Below are 20,146 nucleotides of genomic sequence, written 5' to 3' on the forward strand. Positions count from 1 at the left end.
CTGGATAAGTTGGCGGTTCATTCCGCTGTGGCGACCCTGGATTAATAAAGGGACTAAGCTGACAAGAAAATGAATGAATGAATGACAAAATGACATCTATTGAGGAACTTTATCAATGACGTTGTCTGTCTAGGGCAAATAGCATTTTAGGGGATCCAACCCACCCTGGTCATAGCCTGCTCACGCTCATGCCATTTACAGAAGCCTGAGAAGCAAATCAGTGCGGTTTTGGGTTAGTTTTTGTCCTGTCATTATAAGACTTTTGAATAATACCATTTCTTAAACATTGTTGATAGCTAGTGTTAAATAATAAATCAATACATTTGTTAAAGTGGCATAAATTGTTAATATTCTATTCTATTCTATTATACAAAGTATAACCAACAGAGTAAAAGCTTATTATTTGCATTTGTTTTAAAGGTATTTCAAGAAAGTTTATAGCATTCTGGCACAAAAAAAATAAAAATTACATTTGAGACTTTAATGAGGATATATTTTCCTGAATAAAAACAATGAAGACTACACAGTGTTATTTTACATTATATTATTCAATTTCTGTACCTGAATATACTGCTTGATTCTACGGAAAACCATATAGCACTATTAATTTGACCTTTTTTGTTGCTCTATTGTAATTATTTTTGATCACAATGTGTTTCTTATTTTTAATATATGATTCACACCCTTAGAAATTCACCCAAGTCAATCCTATTTAATGATTTCTTTGCAAATAGATCTATTCAACCCATGTGGTGAAACACAATATATTGCAATATATAGTTGAAGTCAGAATTATTATATCCCCTTTGATTTTTTAAAGTTTTTTTTTTTTTAATATTTCCCAAATGATGTTTAACAGAGCAAAGAAGTTTTCACAGTATGTCTGGTATTTTTTTCTTTATTAGCCCCTTTAAACTATATTTTTCAGTCTACAGAACAAACCATCATTATACAATAACTTGCCTAATTACCCTAACTTGCCTAGTTTACCTAATTAACCTAGTTAAGCCTTTAAATGTCACTTTAAGCTGTATAGAAGTGTCTTGAAAAATATCTAGTCGTTATTTACATGTCATCATTGCAAAGATAAAATAAATCAGTTTTTAGAAACGAGTTATCAGAACTATTGTGTTTAGAAATGTGTTGAAATAATCTCTCCGTTAAACAGAAATTAAGGAAAAAATAAACAGGGGGGATAATAATTCAGGAGGGCTAATTATTCTGATTTCAACTGCATAATGCAGAAAAATGAAGTATTACAATGTCAGATTTTTCCAATATCATACAGCCCTAGTCAGAATGTTTAATATGTTGTCAATAAAATATTGTACTCCTATCCATTTCCTATCATAAATAATTGGTGTAATTCTGATGACAGTGGTTGAAAATACAATAAATACACTATTTCTATTTCTAAATACACTATTTCTTTATGGCATATGCAATTAACACGCAAGTTAAATTGAACATGTTGTATCTACATATTTGCGTAATTGAATCCACAGTGTTTCTTTTGATCATTGGCTACGTTGGAGAATTTGCAACAAAACAGTGGGCTTTATTTAATCAGAAGTGTATCTGTTCTTGGCCACATAATTTCCAGCATGCATCTATCTTACTCCTCATCTTCTTCTAGGCTTGACCTTGCTTGCATCCTTGCTGTTCTTCTATTGTCCAACATTAGAACACTATGATATGCTGTGGTCAGTGTGTTATCACTGAATGTTCAAGAACTGTCCCTCGTCGGAGAACTTTTCAACTCAAAATATTTAAAATATTCCTGACAAATCACCAATTTTGGATTCATTTAATTATGAAATGAATTAATGTTTTGTTTCATTGATTCATTTTCTTTTGGCTTAGTCCTTTGTTTATCAGCACCACAGTGGAATGAACCACCAGCGATTCCAGCATGTTTTAAGCAGTCCTTTATGCCTTTTCAGCTGCAACACAGTGCTGGGAAACACCCATACACTCACATTCACACACTATGGCCAATGTAGTTTATCCAAATCTAGGAGCACCTGGAGGAAACCCACGCCAACACAGGGAGAACATGCAAACTCCACACAGAAAAGCCAACTCACCCAGCATGGACTCGAATCAGTGACCTTCTTGCCGTGAGAACCCCTGAGCCACTGTTCCACCTCCTATATTCTGTTTTTTTAGTAGGTAAATGGGGTAATATAGCCTATCTTTATTTTGAACATTAATGATAATAGATGACGTACACCAGGAGTGTCCAAACATGGTCCTGGAGGGCCGGTGTCCTGCAGACTTTAGTTCCAACCCTAATCAAACACACCTGAACCAGATAATCAAGCTCTTACTGGATATACTAAACTTTCTGGCAGGTGTGTTGAAGCTAGTTGGAGCTAAACTCAGCAGGACACCGGCCCCTCCAATACACCCCTGATGTAGACAGAAAACAGTTAATTCACTACTGCTTTAAGATGTGCTAAATGGTTTGGTAGTTGAGGTAGATTTTATACATATAATAACTTCTGATCTGCAATTGTACCAAATTAACCGAGGACAACGTGTTAAAAAAAAAAAATAATAAATAAAATTATGTATATATATATATATATATATATATATATATATATATATATATATATATATATATATATATATATATATATAAGCAAAGAAGACAACAGCGTCATTCTTTTACCTCTGGGGTCTATTCAGGGGTGGATTTAGTGTACAAAGTCCGTACAAAGAGGAGATTAAACCTTTATCATAACAGTGTCCTATGATTGCTGCCTGTAATGAGGAAATGTAAGGAATACCTAATGAATGATTTGAGATTATATAAAACTTTTAAGTTGAAATTATTTTTAAAAATGTGTCTTTTGAACGTCGAATTTTTGTGAAGGACCGAAGGACATAAATACTTTATCCTCATTGTACATATCTTGTACTTTCCTTTACCCTTTTTCAGCCCATATCCGAAATCCTGCAGCACTTTTTCCTGGTTTAAAAATGTGGTTTATTTTAAAAAATGTAATTTTTTTGCCAAAAAAAAAAAACTTTTCACTGCACAAACACATGATATGAAATAAATTAAAAAATGAAATTATCTCATTTTGCTGATAAACTCCGCCAGAAAGTATAAATATCTGTTACTCGAACATTTCACAGCTCTGTATTTTTTTATTTGCAAAAAAAAAAAAAAAAAAAACATTTCACAAGTGTGCAGCATTAGGCTATTCGTTTTTAAAAACAGAATATAAATAACACTATCAATGAAAAAAAGATACAAGAGAACGAAAGAAAGAAGAAAAAAAAATAAGAACATGATATATAAACTTGAGGGTAAAACATTTAAGAATTCACTCTGTATGAAGACTTAAATGCATTAAACGTGATGTTTTTCCACTTCCTGTTTCCTTATATGGGCTTCCATGTTGTGAACAAGCAATGTGACTGACAGGAAAACGATTGACCAAACAAAGTTGGAGATTGTTTTCTCTCTAAAGACCGCCAAGGACAAATATGATACATTTAACACACCCAATTCACTGATGTCTGTCAGGTAATATAGATATCTTTGTTAAAATGTCCTTTATATGTTTTAATCTGATCAAAATTACCAAATTCATGCCAAATAGAGAAAATGAATCACGATCTCAGATTATGGAAGGTTATTAATAATAACCTGTAATTAGTAACTTATTTGATTGTTGAGTACTACTGTTTTCGTAGTATGAAGAGCATTAATTAATACTTTGAAGTGTGTTAATACAGTGAAAAATGCTGTTCACCCACATTATCTGATATTGTCATCAACTATCAAAAGGCTTTACTATTTATAACTTAGGTAAAGTTGGTTTTATATTCGCACTTTCAGTATTTCTCATTAATAATATATTCTCAGAAAAGTATCCATTGCAAATTCTAAATGGTGAAATCATATTAGCAGCCAACAACCATCAAAGTACAACAATATTCACAGACAATTAAATAGTGCTAATGTTGTTTTGAAGTCATACTTACATGTGATTTCAGTCTGAATATTCAAAGTACCATAGTAAACAATGTATGAAACTGTCACTGAACGAATGTGCCAATGTCAAAACCAACTTTACCTCAATCTATTTATATAGCAGGTTGTGTTATAGTTATGCAATACATTTTATTATTTTATAATAACATTTTGCCCCTTTCTACTTTTATTGTATGGTAATTGGTATGCTGTATTGCAGACAATATGGATGTGGAACAATATAAAGTTAAGTACAGCAAAAACGTTTTCAATTTTGGGACAAACTTCCAATAAAAGAGGGTTTTTGCAGAAAAAAGCAACCTTAATACCTATATATAGGCAATGTGTCATTAAAAAGTGGACCAATTTCTTTTTAGCTCTAATTAAAACAGCCTTGCAAGAGTTTAAGCAAAAAAAAAAAAAAAAAAAAAATCCTTTATATTAAACAGAAACCATACAAGACACTACATTTTAAATGTGGATGCACTTACAATGACTGCCTTGCATTCTGTTCAGTGTAGCCTGTGTAGCAGGGGTCACCAAGCACACCCTACCTCTAAACCCAACCATAACTGTAAGCTTTTTCCTAAAATAAGAAATCAGGGAGATAAAATAATTGGACAACATTCATGTAGAGGTGCATAAACTGAAAGCCTAAACTTAACATAAATGGCAAACGGTATTCCTTAATTTTGATTGGCTGATTAGAATGTTGTTAAAGGATCAACATAGACATTATTTCAAGAACATGTCCTACTTGGGGAAATAAGGTTGGCGAGTCATCAAACTTGTTCTTGCAGGACCGGTGTTTAGAGTTTAGCTCAACTGAATCAAACGCACTTGAACAAGCTAATAAAAGTTTTTTTTTTCAAGCCAATGGATGACGTTCCAGAAAGCATTAGCCAAACTATCCGAAATATAAATATTGTTTGATTTTTGAAAGTATTACAGTGTTTATTTATTTGTTCATTTATTTGTAAACTTTAATAAGTACCACTTGTTGAGCCTATACTAGGGTTGGGCATCTAAGCTATAATGCCGATCCGATACGCATCTCTATACAAAGAATACGATCCGATATATTAGCGATACATTTGTGACATTGCGATGCAACACGATACGATTTACACCCATATCATGATACAATGCGATAATTCAGCACTAACTAATTAGATCAAGTTTATGAGATGATGTGAAAGAGGATGCTGTGCCATTGAATGAGTTTGATTATTTATTAACCAAGTAAAACCAAGACTTTTTTTACAAACTGGCTTTTCTCTCAGAGCCAGTGTCAGTTTACAGTAGAGGGCCATTTTAGAACCTATAGCACATATTATTTAAGTATTTTCAAGATAAACAGAATGTATAAGTGCAATATATATTATAAATGTATATATTTGCACTCTTTCAACATAAAGGTTTACCATTGCACAACAAGAATTGTGATTTAACTTTTCAACTATGAAAACAAGTTTTACAAAGATATTTTGCCACTGAATATTCAAAACTTCAGGTCGTGAACTAGCAGTGTTATGTTGCTTTGAAACATCACTATCACTGTAAACAACAGGCTAATAAAATATAAATAAATAAAAATTAACAGGAGGTGTTTAAAACCTTCGTTCTCCGTGACACTAGGCTGAATATCTTTGCAGATGAACAATGCAATAACATTCGTTATTGGCGTAGAGCGAGCAGAACTGTTGCGCATGGAGAAAACTTTCTATGCTTTTCTCACCACTTTTGGAGCTGGTAGCTACAGTTGAAGCAGAGCAGGAAGCCGGGGATGCAGGAACACTGGAAGATGCTTCCACAACAACACCAAGGCGCCGCTTCAAGTGAGATATCAGAATAGTCATACTGCCCGTGTATTTTACAGATGTGCGGCACATTTTGCAAATTGCATCTGTCCTGTCAAGTCGTCCATCCTTTCTGCAGAATCCATAATGTTGCCATACTTTAGATTTAAAACTCAGTGAGGAATAAAATGTTTGTTTTGCTTCTTGCGCTTTCCGAGGGCGCACCACTAGCTTCATCCGCACACCTGATACACTGAGTTGTAGTGTAAGTGTACACATCCGCAAGCCCGTTGCTAATGCATACTTTATGTAGGTCGATTAAATTATGCGCCAAAAACAGGTTGACAACACTTGTTAATAAATAAAAAATACATTCTATATTAAAAATATAAGTTGTATCTTGGAAAAAATCGATGCATCTCGCAAAAACCGATGCATCTCGATTTGCTTCCAAAATTTCATTCATCCTCTGCTGCTCTACCGATGCACTCGCATCGTGCACTCGCATGACCGCGTATCGATACATATTGGTTAATCTTCCCATCCCTAGCTTATACACATCACCCCCCAGGCCCGGATTGGCCAATTGGGAGGACCGGGAGAGTTCCTGGTGGGCCGGTCTGTTTTTTGGCCACGAGGGCTGGTGTTTCTAGCTGCTTGCACTCTCAGCAGTTGCACTTTTTTCATTTATTTATTTATTTGACCATAGCCTCACTCTTTTTATTCATTATTTTGCTGCAGCTCTGCTCTTCTCATTTATTGTCTCGCAGCCCCATGAGCAAAATGCAGCCTGCAGGGTAATGATGATGTAACTATCATTCCGGCCACACAAGCATAACAGCTCCATTGTGGTCCAGTGGTCCGCACATTGTGTCACGACGTTGTCGATCCGAGTTCGATCCTCGCCTGAGTAATTATTTATTTATTTATTTTTTTCTTCATTGTTATTGTTAAGACATATACAACTGTAAGGTTGTTGAACATTTGAAGTTCTAAAGCAGCTGTTTTCTTGAAAAAAACGTGATATTGTAATTAGAAACTGAATTGGAAATGACCTTATTTTAATATAATCAGTTAGGAACTGAGGTGGGCCAGTCTAATGCTTAAAATTCCAGGGCTGAAAAGGAGTCCCACTCCGGCCCTGCCACCCTTCCAGTTTGATAGAGCAATTGGACTAGGAAGCAGAGTCGCGTGACGTCAGACATAACAAGCAGATACAGAATTTTCCATATCCATAGAGTTACTGACTTGGTATACTTGAATATAGTCTTACAAGATATACTTGAAACCTCCAGGCAGGTGTGTAGAGGTAAATCAGAGCTAAATTCAGCAGGGATGCCAGCCCTCCATGGCCAAGGTTGGTGACCCCTGCTGTACATTGTTTTCACAGTATGTCATCAACTGGGCATATTGGAGGCACAGAATCTAAACAATGCCACTGAAGCGAACAAACCCTTTTTTTTTTTTCTTTGCAGATAATTGCTGTTGAAAATTATCAATTATTGACATATTTTGGGCTGTGTTAGCCGAATACTTAAATAAATACTGCTTTTACATATCTTTCACAACCTACTGAACATCAGTTTGTCAAAATATTGCACATTTAAACATCCTGTGAGATGCTTTGAAATGTGCATTTTTTTTTATTTGATGTCTGACATAATCTCTGTGGAAAAATGAATAGAGTTTGGGTACCCCCCCCCCCCTCTCCCGCCCCCTAAAAACAGTCCAAAAGAGTTATGCTTTTATCGCAGCTCTGCCAGTAAGAGTGGTTGAGATCAATCATTCATTTTCTTTTCGGCTTAGTCCCTTTATTAATCCAGGGTCGCCATAGCCGAATGAACCAACTGCGTGATGCTATCATGTCAATATGTACCAAAATCTTTGAGGAATAAGTACCTTGTTAAATCTATGCCATGAAGGATTAAGGCAGTTCTGAAGGCAAAAGGGGGTCCAACAGGGTACTAGTATGTTGTACCTAATAAAGTGGCCGGTAATTCAATGACAGCTGGACCAATCCAAACACTTTCCACCCATCGCAGTCTATTTAATGAGCATATTTATCCGAGTAAGCCACTGATTACATGTCGTGTTCTTTTGCTTTGTCCGTGCCTTTAGGAGTACTTTACAATCTTGGATGATGATGGACGAAAGCATCTGCAATATTTGTCATTGAACCCACCAGTTCAATACACAACTATTAGCCTCCGTCAGACTGATTAAACAACAGCAGATGAAAACTGGAGATGCCTGGACTGAAAGCCAGAGCGATAGAGAGTGAGTATGCAACCTCAATCGACTCTCTCCTCTGCTCTCTCTCTCTCTCTCTCTCTCTCTCTCTCTCTCTCTCTCTCTCTCTCCACCGTTCCTTTGCTTTCCAGTCCTCTATTCATCTGCTAGCCCTCCCTCTACCTTTCGCTTTCTCCTGGACTATGTTTGATTCATGCCAGAAAGATGATTCACACTCCACCATATCCGGCATGAGGGAACCCTCACTCTCCATCCATAATTCAGATCCCCTCTCTCTCCTTCTCTCTTTCTCTGTTGTATCTGCATCTCCATCCTCTCGCATGCTGCCTGGATCCTGTGCAGCTGTCGATGCATCGGGTAAAAGATTGCGCCGTATAGAAGACGGGGGATCTATGAAAGCCTACAGGTAAGACCGAAATCCCTCGCTTTCCCTGCGATGTTGGCCCATTCGGGAGAGGAATGAATATTGATGCAACGGGATGTGGATTATGGATGTGCGAAGTTGGTGGGAAATATAGATGAGATTGAGAGTTGTGGAGTGATTGAAAGTGAAATAGAGATTGTGTGGGTAATTTGATGGTTAGGGATGGGTGGCGCTCGATGGTGTCTCACATGTGATGTATCGTTCAATTAGAGGCGCTCTCTCTGGGAAAAGTTATATTGCTTACTTTATGCGTGTGTGTGGTGGCTTGTTGCCATATTGAGACTATTCATTCTCAAAAGCCAGTGAAGACACTGATACTACATTCATGCCTTGTTGTGCCTTGTTCAGTGTTTGTCAGAGTTTGTGTTTGTTTGTGTGTGTGTGTTGCTTGGAACAGTTCAATAATGCAGTTACTTGGGGATGTAACACATTTGCTGATGGAGGATTTTTTTGACACCAACACACAAGCACAGAATGCTGCATAATAGGATGACAAATGTGTTGTTGTCATGGGTTGTGTTTTCCCTGGTAAAATAGTAATGATTCACAGCTGTTTTCTATTTATGCTACTGTAATCTCTACTCTTCTTCTTTTTTAAGTTGAAAATTTAATTCTGCAGTTTAACACAGAATTTTATTGACATTTTTACAACCTAGACTCCTTCTGATTATGTACCCCTATAAACATTTCTGAAGAGTGCCAAATAGGTCCCAGGAGCTACGTTTTTTTTTTTGCAGTTTTTGTTTTCGCAAATCCACCAGAGGCTGCTGTGTACGCTTTTTAAGATGTCAAATTTCTCTAGAGAGCCTTTTGTGATAGCAATTCCATGGCAAAAATAATCAAGCGTACCTGTGATGTTTATGCGCGAGGAGACATGAACCGCGAGCAGATTACTGGTCTGCACACGAGGAAACTACTGCTCGCGCACACAGAAGATGTTCACACGTGCGCTGAACTGATCCACCGTGAGGAAACAGCCGCTTGTGAGCTCGTTTTAAACAATTGCTTGCTCGCTGGCTCTTCGCTCTGCTCGCGCAAAACTTTTTGGATTTTTAGGACTTTTTGTACTTGTTATCTCTAATGCTACTGGTTGCCGTCTGTTTGCAGAAGTTAGGCGGGATCGGACGCAGGTGTAAATATCACAAAATTAAATATATATATATGTATATATATATATATATATATATATATATATATATATATATATATATATATATATATATATATATATATATATATATATATATATTGTAGCGAGGCAGAGGGAAAACACAAACACAGTTGAGTAGAGTTACAAACAAGTCCCTGGAGGGTACTTTATTTACAAGTGATATACGTGATTTAAAGGGTGCTCTTCTTGAGGTGCGTGCTTGAGTGCTCCGGGGAGGTGGTGAAGGAAGGTGAGAGTTCTGGTGCTGGATCGTTCACGAGCTGGAGTGGGCTGTGGGAGAGACAGAGAGACACAATGGCTGTTTCTCAATATGCGTTCTTCAGCGGTCTTGCGTCCTCGTGTTCTCGTGAAACGTCATCATCAGCTGCCTAAGTTCAGTTTCAATACTCAAGACCGCAAGTACGGAGGACGCTTGAAACTTCCCGGATGTGTTCTTGATATCGAGGACGCACTGATGCAGACTTGAGCACCGAATTTGCTCTGGACGTCCCAGAAGGTATTGCGACTGGAGATGGGAAGCGCTGCATTTTATTTAGATTTATTATTAAAGTTTAGAGATATCACTTATTTACATCATATATATTTACATATATATATAGTTTGCAAGTCGTAATCAAAGTAATCATAAAAAAAGTTAGGTTAATATATTACTTTTATATAACTGATTCTGCACATTTGGCTGATTGCTTGCCTTTATTTCCTGTAATGTATAAACTTATTGTACTCTATACTTTTATAATGGCCATTATTGAGTCAGGGTATATTTCGTATTTTTCAATGGAAATGAAAGAAGGCAGTTATGTTATAGGCTCTGTTTTGTTATATATATGCATACAGTGAAGATGACGGTCATATAAATATGCAGCTACACATAGCCTCAATATTTTTGGTGTCTGTTAAGGTGAATATCAAATGTCAATATGAAAATAGGCATTTCCTTATATCATGTATTCGTTTTAATATTCAGATTGTTAGCCTGCATGGTGATGCGAATGATGTTATGAAGTACACTGTTCTCTTTGAAGATTTACCCGACGTGTCCTCTGGAGTTTGTTTTCCATATCAAACTTGTGAAGTTTGAACTTACAAGGAAATAATGCAGGACTGAACTTTGTGCACTTAATATTTTGGAAAAAGCTCCTGTCAGATGTGAATGTCTGCAGCCACGTCTCCATTTTCAGATGTTTCTGTTTTCCCCCATCTACACTGACACGCAGCAGTAGCGTTTTAAAACCAAATTGGCCTCTTAAGCGTTTCCAAAATGATCCATTTTCAAGGCTGGAAACTCCTGGTTAGTGTGGACGGAAGGTGTAACTTAAGCAAAACGTATGCGTTTTAAAATGAAATGTATTAGTGTAAACGAAGCCTCAAAGACTGACTGACCACTCGACCGATTACCTCAACAGAACCCACTTCCCTTAACCCAACCGAAAGTGTTTTAAAAACCACTGGTTGACCAGCATCCACCCACTTCCCTAAACCCTAACCGATAGTGTTTTCAAAAGCAATGCAGAAAAAGAAAAGCCCTTGCCGCAGCCTGATTTTTACCATGTTTTTAGATTTTACCACATTCTCACCCTGTTACTTCTGTTTTTGTCTTACCTGCTTTCTGGAACCGTTCTTTGCTGGACTTGAACCCAGTCGTCAAGGTCAACTCTGCTCTGCTTTTTGTGCTTCAAGCTACTGCACATAGTGGTAACAGCATAAAAGCTGTTGAGGTAAGCGGTCAGCTGGTAAGCGCGAAAAGGAACAGCATCATACCACCCCATACCGTTCGTTTTAAAGACAAATTGCAACCATATGTAGCTCTGGCTATATAATTCGCGATCTCTAGAAATGTATATAAGGCTACCTTTTCAGATTGAGTCAATGTTGCATTATAAAGTGTTGGCATTGTAAATTTTGATTCAAAAACTAGGGATTGAATTGCTTGTAGCTTTTTTTCTTTTAGTTTACTGATTTATTTCTTAGGTAATGGAAAAAGGCATCCCCATTTAGAGCTCTTTGATATGTCAGATGTTCCTCTAGACAGCTACAAGTTTTTGTGCTGGAAAAAAACATAGTTATCTTACATATTTTGTCTCAACAGTGACTCAGTGCTAGAATTTGCCAAGATACAAATATGTTAACATTACCAAATGATATGATTTTTATAGCTCTATATTCTTACTTTCTGCCAGCTGTCAAAAAAGAAGAAAAAAAAAAACATTTTCCTTCACAGCTGCTGGTTAAATTTTAATCTTTAAATAACCACACATGGTGGCTCAGTGGATAGAAATATCGCCTCCCAGCAAGAAGGCAGATGATTTCAGCCCTGGCTGGGTCAGTTGGCATTTCTGTGTGGAGTTTGCATGTTCTCCTTGTGTTGGCGTGGGTTTCCTCCGGGTGCTCTGATTTCCCCCACAGTCCAAAGATATGTGATATAGGTGAACTGGGTAAACAGAATTGGCTGTAGTGTACTGATGAGTGTGTATGGGTCTTTCCCAGTACTGGGTTGCAGCTGGAAGGGCATCCTCTGCGTAAAAAAAACATGCTGGAATAGTTGACCGATCATTCCACTGTGGTGACCCCTGGAGCGACTAAGCCGAAGAAAAATTAATGAAATAATTGAATAACCACACACACACAAACACATGCATGCATTGGTCAATGAATCTAAAGCTAAATATACATTCGCAGATGATATACTGTTCGGTAATGCTTAGTTCCATGCAATAAATGGAAATAAAAAGTTTTGTCTTTTGAAGTACGACCTTCTGCTCACCAATGCTGCATTTATTTAATTAAATATGCAACAAAAGCAGTAATGTTTATGTTTCAATATGTTATTGCATATTTACTCTCCTGCTGGCAATCCTAGCAAATTTGTTCCTATGGGCTTATATATAGCCTTATATAGCAATCCCAGTAGTGGGAAACATCCATACACACTCATTTATACACACACTCATACACTACGGCCAATTTAGTTTATTCAATTCAACTAATGCGCATGTTTTTGGACAGTGGGGGAAACCGGAGCACCCAGAGAAAACCCACACCAACACAGGGCGAACGTGCAAAATCCACAGAAATAACAACTGGACTTGAATCAGCGATCTTCTTGCTGTTAGTTGACAGTGCTAACCATTTAGCCACCATGCCACCATATACATATATATTGAAGCAAACTATTTAACTGCTACTATTTTCAACCCAGGCTCATTCTGAAAATGTAGTCCTGTGAACCTTTCTGTAGACCGCGAAATACGTCCCGGGAGGTAGGTATTTTTGCAGTTTTTGTTTTCGCGAACCAGCGAGAGGCTGCTGTGTGCGCTTTTTCGTATCTCAAATGTCTCTCGTCAGTGCCGCGCTGTTCACCCACGAGAGGCCACTGTCTGACTGACTGAATGATTGTTTGTGCGACTGGCCAATCAACTGACCTACCCTCCTCCTTCCCTAAACCAAACCAATTTTATCGATTGAACCGCCCGCCCAATTACTTTCCTACACCCTTGACTATTTTCAATGTATGTTTACTAGCTTAGTTTTCTCACAGTTCACTATTTTAGGTAAATGGACTAGTTGCTAGGGCTGCTCGATGTTGGGAAAAACCATAATCACGACTTTTTGGTCATAATTGTAATCACGATCATTTAAAAGAATTATCAGTTGGTCATATGGCCGAAATGTTTCGGAGATATATATTTATTATAAATTAAAATTCATAAATGTATTAAAAACATGAATGAATCAAATACACATAAAAAATGAAGCTCTTCCCATGCTGCAAAAGTCAAATGACAGGAAAAAATTTTACTCATTTCCATGTGAAAAGCAATAATCGTTTAATCTTGATTAATGTTTTTTCCTAATCGTTGGAAACCAAAATCGAAATTTGAAACTAAATTTTTATTAATTGCACAGCCCTACTAGTTGCTATAATTATGAGTTTTGCTAATTAGTTGTATTGTCAAATTAAGTTCAAGAGTTCACACTTAGCTGATGATTGATTTATAAAGCTTGTTTGGCATGCTGTCCTGGGAGAGAGCCCTGAGCTCATAAGATCCTTGGTTGGTCTCAAACTTCCCTGCTGTAGTAGCTAATGAACAGATAGTGATTGCTCTTAAGAGATACTTACTAGAAGCATGTCTCTAGTGCTGATTTGGATTAGTCAATTAACTTAAGTTGCATGTTTTTGGACGGTGGGAGGAAACCGGGGAACCCGGGGGAAACCTACGTGACCACGGGGAGAACGTGTAATCTCCGCACAGAAACGTTGGCTGGCTTGGTAAGGACTAGAACCAGTGACATTCTTGCTGTGAGGCAACAGTGCTAACCACTAGGGCACCATGCCACCCATCTAGGAAAGGAGGATGAGTAGGGGTGGAAGGGGGGTTCTTCAAAACGAAGATGGCTGTGATATGGAACTTAGGGTATTTATAGTGGCTTAGGAATTGTCTGATTGGTGAACAGTGGTGGAAAGAGTACTGAAAATCATATTAAGTAAAAGTAACATTACTTGCATGAAAACGTAGTGCAAGTAGAGTAAAAGTAACTGTTGTAAATATTACTCAAAGTACGAGTAAAAAGTAGCCCTTTCAAAAGTACTCAAGAGTAGTGAGTATTACGCTTTGAAAGCCAATGCATTTACATGTAATTTGTGGATGTGTGTAAACGTAACATTCTGTAGTGCATTTAGTTATTGCCCAGCAGGCACACAATGTCATAAGATGTTAATATTAGGTTAGATCATGACGTCAGGTGACCAAAATTCAATGTCTAGCCAGTTTCTAAGGACTAAGTTGTTTTTATTTTCAATAACGACATCAGATGAGGTTCATGTTTGGTTGATTTTAGCTTGTTAAAAGATACCAAAATCTAATGTTTTGAAATTTTGAAATTTATTCGTCAGGTATCATACCCAAAATCCGACATCTGATAGACGTCATAGTAGTAACGTCCACATAACGTCAAGCTGTAACACCATAAGACGTTGATATGTGGTTGATTTTAATTTGGTTGTTGGACATTGATGTCGAATTGACTTTGAGTCCTGACGTCAATCCGATTTTCATTTCCGAAAAAAATGCAACATTGCCACACCATTGGGGTACAACGTCAATCTGACATCATGTTGATGTTTTGTGCCTTCTGGATGTTTAAGGCCATTTCGGTCATCATACAGTAAACATCCATCATCTTCTCAACAGTGACATGCATCTGAACAGTCTCTGGGTTTATGCGTGTAAAGATTTTGGACATCTTTTTGGACACTTTTAATGGTTTCAAACAGTTTGCTGCAATTAAAAATCTCTTGAGGTAGATCATTATGCTGCAATTTACCTTCTATGTGCAATTTGATTGGACAGGAATCACTGGACTGATTTTTCTAATCCCCATAGACAAAAAAGAAATAAAGTAGTGACTGCAGGTTGAAGGAAAGTAGTGGAGTAAAAGTACTGATACAGCTCTAAAAATGTACTCCAATGAAAGTAAAAGTACACTTTTTTTTAAAACTACTTAGTAAATTACAATTCCTGAGAAAAACTACTCAATTACAGTAATTTGAGCATTTGTAATTTGTTTACACCACTGTTGGTGAATCATAAATTGAATGACGCGGGACCGGCGGCAAGCAATCAAAAGCAAATGATCATCTCGAAATTAGTTTATAAATAAACTTCACAAAGAGTTCATACTGTTACCACTGTTTACAGTCTCACCACTGCTAATGAACTAATTATTTTGTTTATAAAATGCTGATACATTGTCTAATTACTGTATTTTTGGTAAGGCAGTGAAATACTTTTTCTAGTAACTTTTAGTTTTGCCAACATTTTTGTCAAAAGCCAAACTTGACTTTAAATTACTAGTAGCTTTTCCCGGCGTTTAGTGTGTAACATGCCTGATTCATGTCTCGTATTTTGCTCTAATACTGAGGTCATCTGTTGTACTGTGGAAGCAGAAAGCCTTCAAAAAAGATGGCAAAAAGCTGTGGTATTGTCTGAGAGAAAAACAGAGACAGAAGCATCTGTCAAGGATGTGAGCTGTCTCAAGCAAAAGAGAAAGAGGAAGAAAAGATTGCTTTTCTGTCTGACTGCATCTTGTGTGCTTTCCGTTTTTTTTTTTTTTTTTTTTTTTTTTGAGGGGGAGAAACTTGCTTTTAAAATGCCTTAAGTTAAGAGTAGGCATTAACGATACTAATGATTTGTGTGTCTCTGTGTGTGTGTGTGTGTGTGTGTGTGTCACGCTGACCCACACTATTGTATTTGTCAGCTATAAGCTCATGAATCACTCTCGTTGATTAAAATGCCTCTAGCATGCAGGCTGTGATTACGCAGATGCTACCATTTCAGCCCAATAGAGGAGAAAAGAAAGATGTGTTGAACTAAGGTGGTACTTCTAAAAGTTTACCACTCATAATGCAATCAAAATCCATGTATGTTCAGATCTAAAATATTGTTATTTTATAATTGGCTATAATTTTATTGTGTCTATATAAAAAGTAAAAAAAAAAAAAGAAAGTTTTGAATGTAACCATGTGCTCTATTTTAACGATCTAGGCACAAAAGCACTAAGGCCGTGTCAGAATCCACTTTTGCTATTTTAAGGATGGAAAAATACACTCTGTGTCCCCGGCGCATGGTCTAACATGGTTGTGATTATTCTTTAAATGAGATATTGTTTTACTACACCCACACTTGTTCACATTACATTACACATAAAAGTAACTAAATTAACACAAGTTAGTGTTATTTCTACAGAAACTTAGTACTGTAAGCTTTACGTAATAAAGGTTTGACTGGTCGTTTTAACATTGTACTCTTTTTTTTTTTTTTTTTTTGGGGAGTCCGTAGCTTAAATCCAACTAATCCTTCAGACCTGAAGTACACTTTTGAGTGTTTCCAGAAAGTTTTGCTGGAACTTGACGCACAAAAACCGTCACACAAAATGCTCAAGGACAAACTTGTTGGTTGAATCGGTACATTCTGGACAAATAAAAACAGTCATTTCATTGAAGATGTTTTGTTGTTTTCTTTGTGACATTTAAATTGCTTTTTAAAATTAGGTGCCAGTTTTAATTCTGTCTGTATTGATGGCACCAACATTTTAAGTGTTTAAATCTTTTTTTTTTTTTTTTAATAAACTTATTTTTGTGATAAGAAATTGTTCAAAGTATAATTTGTATTGCAATATTTGAAGGAAGTTGCACAATTTAGGAATGTTCTCTATTGACCAAAATGTTATTATTACTTTTTTTTCCCTTCTGAAACAAACTGTTATTTACAGTAAGATTAATATCAATTCTTAAAGGCAGTTGCAATATAAAGGTCCTTGTAAAGAATGTTTACTGTTCAATTTTTGATGTTTTAGTGTACCTGTGAAATTGATATTTTTAATGTGTTTTAGGAGTTGTATATTGCAAAACTTTGCAAAATAAATACATTTATTTTGTTTCTAAAAATATGTTTGACACAAGCAAATACTTAAAAGATAATAAAAAAGTGCTCATAAATCTAACATACAGTAACATTACTAAGTGAAATACACATAACCAAATGCAGTAGTGACACATCTGAATGGGTTTTCAATTCAATTTAATTCAACTGTTTATTGTCATGTGCACGGTAAGGAAACGCATTTCCCTGTACAATGAGATTCTTACTTTGCCGTCCACAGTGAAGTCATACACACAACATACACATCATACACGACATACATATATACACAGAAGTGACTGAAGTATGATTATAAAATGTAAGTATATAAATATCTATGAAAGTAAACAATATATAAAACTGATTTAAGTAATTAAACAGCTGTAAACAATGTACAGTGGTTCTTAAACTGTGCTTATTATTGGGTTTTATCTTCTAAGGAATACTTTGTCAACTTTACCTGAATTTATTTAGTTCATTCAACTATAATGTTGCTTGTAGAAACTACTTAATAGACTTGTGTGGAACCACTTGACACTCTTTTTTTAAGTAAGTACAACTGTCAGTTTTTTGAGTGATGAATTTGATCAATCATTCATACAATTTAATGTAATTTGCTCTCACAGTGACTATTGAGTTTGGGGGTGGGATTAGGTGCCAAGCCTGCTCCTAAAAATTACAAATTTAGTACAACTCTATTAAATGTGTACAAATTAATCACTAATCTGACAAAACGTCAAAATAGTTGCGTTTCCTTGTGAGATTGGCATGTTTATCCCCCACTAAAGCTCTATGGCTATTGATATCACTCTCCAGGATATTTGATTAAATCTAATCAAGTGTAGATAAATATGTTATAGTTTAATTAGGGTGTTTATTACATTTTGAACTGTAGTTACATGTAATTAGGCGTGAAGAACATTAACATTTTAAAGCTGTGAAGTTGCAGCAGGGCTGTATCTGTTGCATCATAAGCTTTTAATGCGTTTAAAAAGAACTGTTGCAATATACAGGTGGACTGGACTGTGTTGTGGGTATATGAAAGCTGCCATTTATATTTAATATTTTCGTGATGGTCTTAAGAACTCCAGGGCGTGATATATGAGCTGCTGTCTGTTCCAATTAAACAGCATGTTGATCGTTTCGGAGAGATATCATAAAATCGTTTTGTACAATTGTGCATTCATGATGAGAATTAATGAGCGATGCCCTCTGTGATTCTGATATTTTACTTCGTTATCAACGCTGTGATGCCTCGCAGCAAAAGGATGCGCGCTGAATGTGTGATATCTACACATGCACACACACTTGGGCTGGGCCATATGCCAAGTTTTCATAATAAATGTCATTCTTTGGATGTCAGTGCTGAGTATTTTATTTTTATTTTAGCCCATTTGAAATGTGCTAAGGACTGTGCTGTTAGACTCGTTTTGCTGTATTTCCCTATCATTTGGAATATTAAAATACAGTAGTTATGAACCCTGCCTCACAGCAAGAAGGTCACTGGTTCGAGTCCCGGCTGCACTAGATGGCATTTCTGTGTGGAGTTTGCATGTTCTCCCCGTGTTGACATGGGTTTCCTCCAGGTGCTCCAGTTCAAAGACGTGCGGTACATGTGAATTGAATAAGCTAAATTGGCCATAGTGTATGAGTACGTGTGTGTGAATGAGTGCGTATAGGTGTTTCACAATACTGGGTTGGGGCTGTGGGCGCATCCACTGCGTAAAACATATGCTGACATAATTGGCAGTTCATTCCGCTGTGGCGACCTCTAAAATAGAGAGTAAGCCAAAGGAAAATGAATGAATGCAATTTGTATCTTAGTATGTATTGTACTCAGTATTTACTATTAATATGTTTTAAAATCATTGAAAGATTTTATATTTGGCTAAATTTGATTAATTTATTTGAGAATAATTGTTATTTTGTTGAAGCAATTTGGAAAAAGACGAAGAAAATTCACATGAATGCATGAATCCACAGAAGAAAATAAAACTTTATATTTGAAATCTGTCTGTTTGACCCTCTACAAAATGTATATGACATTTAATATTTTTGCTTTAATTGCATAAACATTACTTGTAATTCATGATTTATATTAAACGTATATAATTATATTTAAAAGATACAATATAAAAGTTAGTTTATTTGACAGATAAACTTGCATAAGGTATAGTTTTCACAGGTCACCGGCAGCTAGCTCTCTCCAACTCTTACATGGTCAACCCCTAAAGCTAAGCAGGGCTGCACCCGGTCAGTACCTGGATGGATGAGAGCTAGTAATATTGTCTTTAAAATAGTTTTAAACAAGTAAATTCAGCCAAATTAAAAGAAATGAAACTTTTTTTTTATTTTTTATGAAGAAAATATATTATAGGAAAAACTGTAAAATGTCCTTGCTCTGTTAAACTTAACCCGGGGTATATTTAAAAAAGAATGACTAATAATTTTGCCTTCAACCATTGCCGGCAACTAGTTATAACTAGTGATAACTCTCACATGGTCACCCACAGAAGCTAAGCAGGGCTGTGCCCTGTCATTACCTGGATGGAAGACCACATGGAAAAACTAGGTTGCTGCCAGAAGTAGTGTTAGGGAGACCAGCAAGAGGTCTGTTTTAGCCTTGTCTGTTTAACCTGTGGTCTGTTTGGGTCCTAACGCCCCAGTATATTGAAGGGGACTCAATACTGTTCGGTGAGCTCTGAGTCTTTTGAATGAGATGTTAAACTGAGGTCCTGACTCTCTGTGGTCAGTAAAAATTCCAGGATTGTCTTTTAAAAAAAGGAGTAGGAGTTTAACTGCTGAACCATGGCCAGTTTTGTCCACTGACTTCTGTCCATCATGGCCTCCTAATCATTCCCATATCATAAATGGCTTCATCACTCTGTCTCCTCTCCACCAAACAGCTGTGTGTGGTGTTTCGCCTGTCACAATATGGCTGACGTCGTATCATCCTTTTCAATGCAGCACACTGGTGGTGGATGAGAAGACCCCCCCCCCAAAAAAAAAAAAAAAAATATGTTTAAAGTGCTGTTAAGCATGTCCAAAACGGCTATTTAAATGTAAGGAATTATTACTTTTTTTTATCAA

At 36.4% G+C, this 20,146-nt stretch overlaps 1 protein-coding gene across 4 annotated transcripts in view; it reads left to right on the top strand.

Annotated features, from left to right (window-relative positions):
• Positions 1-3,383: 3,383 nt before the first annotated feature.
• The window catches only part of LOC101886358 (cadherin-18), a 444,602-nt gene continuing 427,839 nt past the window's right edge, over positions 3,384-20,146 (top strand). For 2 of the 4 annotated variants that reach the window (XM_087276878.1, XM_087276881.1), the window contains exons 1-3: positions 3,384-3,541; positions 7,909-8,067; positions 8,383-8,446. The gene's annotated coding sequence lies outside the window, so the exon portion shown is untranslated. The remainder of the gene's footprint in view (positions 3,542-7,908; positions 8,068-8,382; positions 8,447-20,146) is intronic. The other 2 variants (XM_087276879.1, XM_087276883.1) reach the window with 1 other exon arrangement.

The sequence above is a fragment of the Danio rerio genome, chromosome 12 (genome assembly GCF_052040795.2).
Source record: "Danio rerio strain M-AB ecotype USA chromosome 12, GRCz13ab, whole genome shotgun sequence".
Taxonomy (NCBI): domain Eukaryota; kingdom Metazoa; phylum Chordata; class Actinopteri; order Cypriniformes; family Danionidae; genus Danio; species Danio rerio.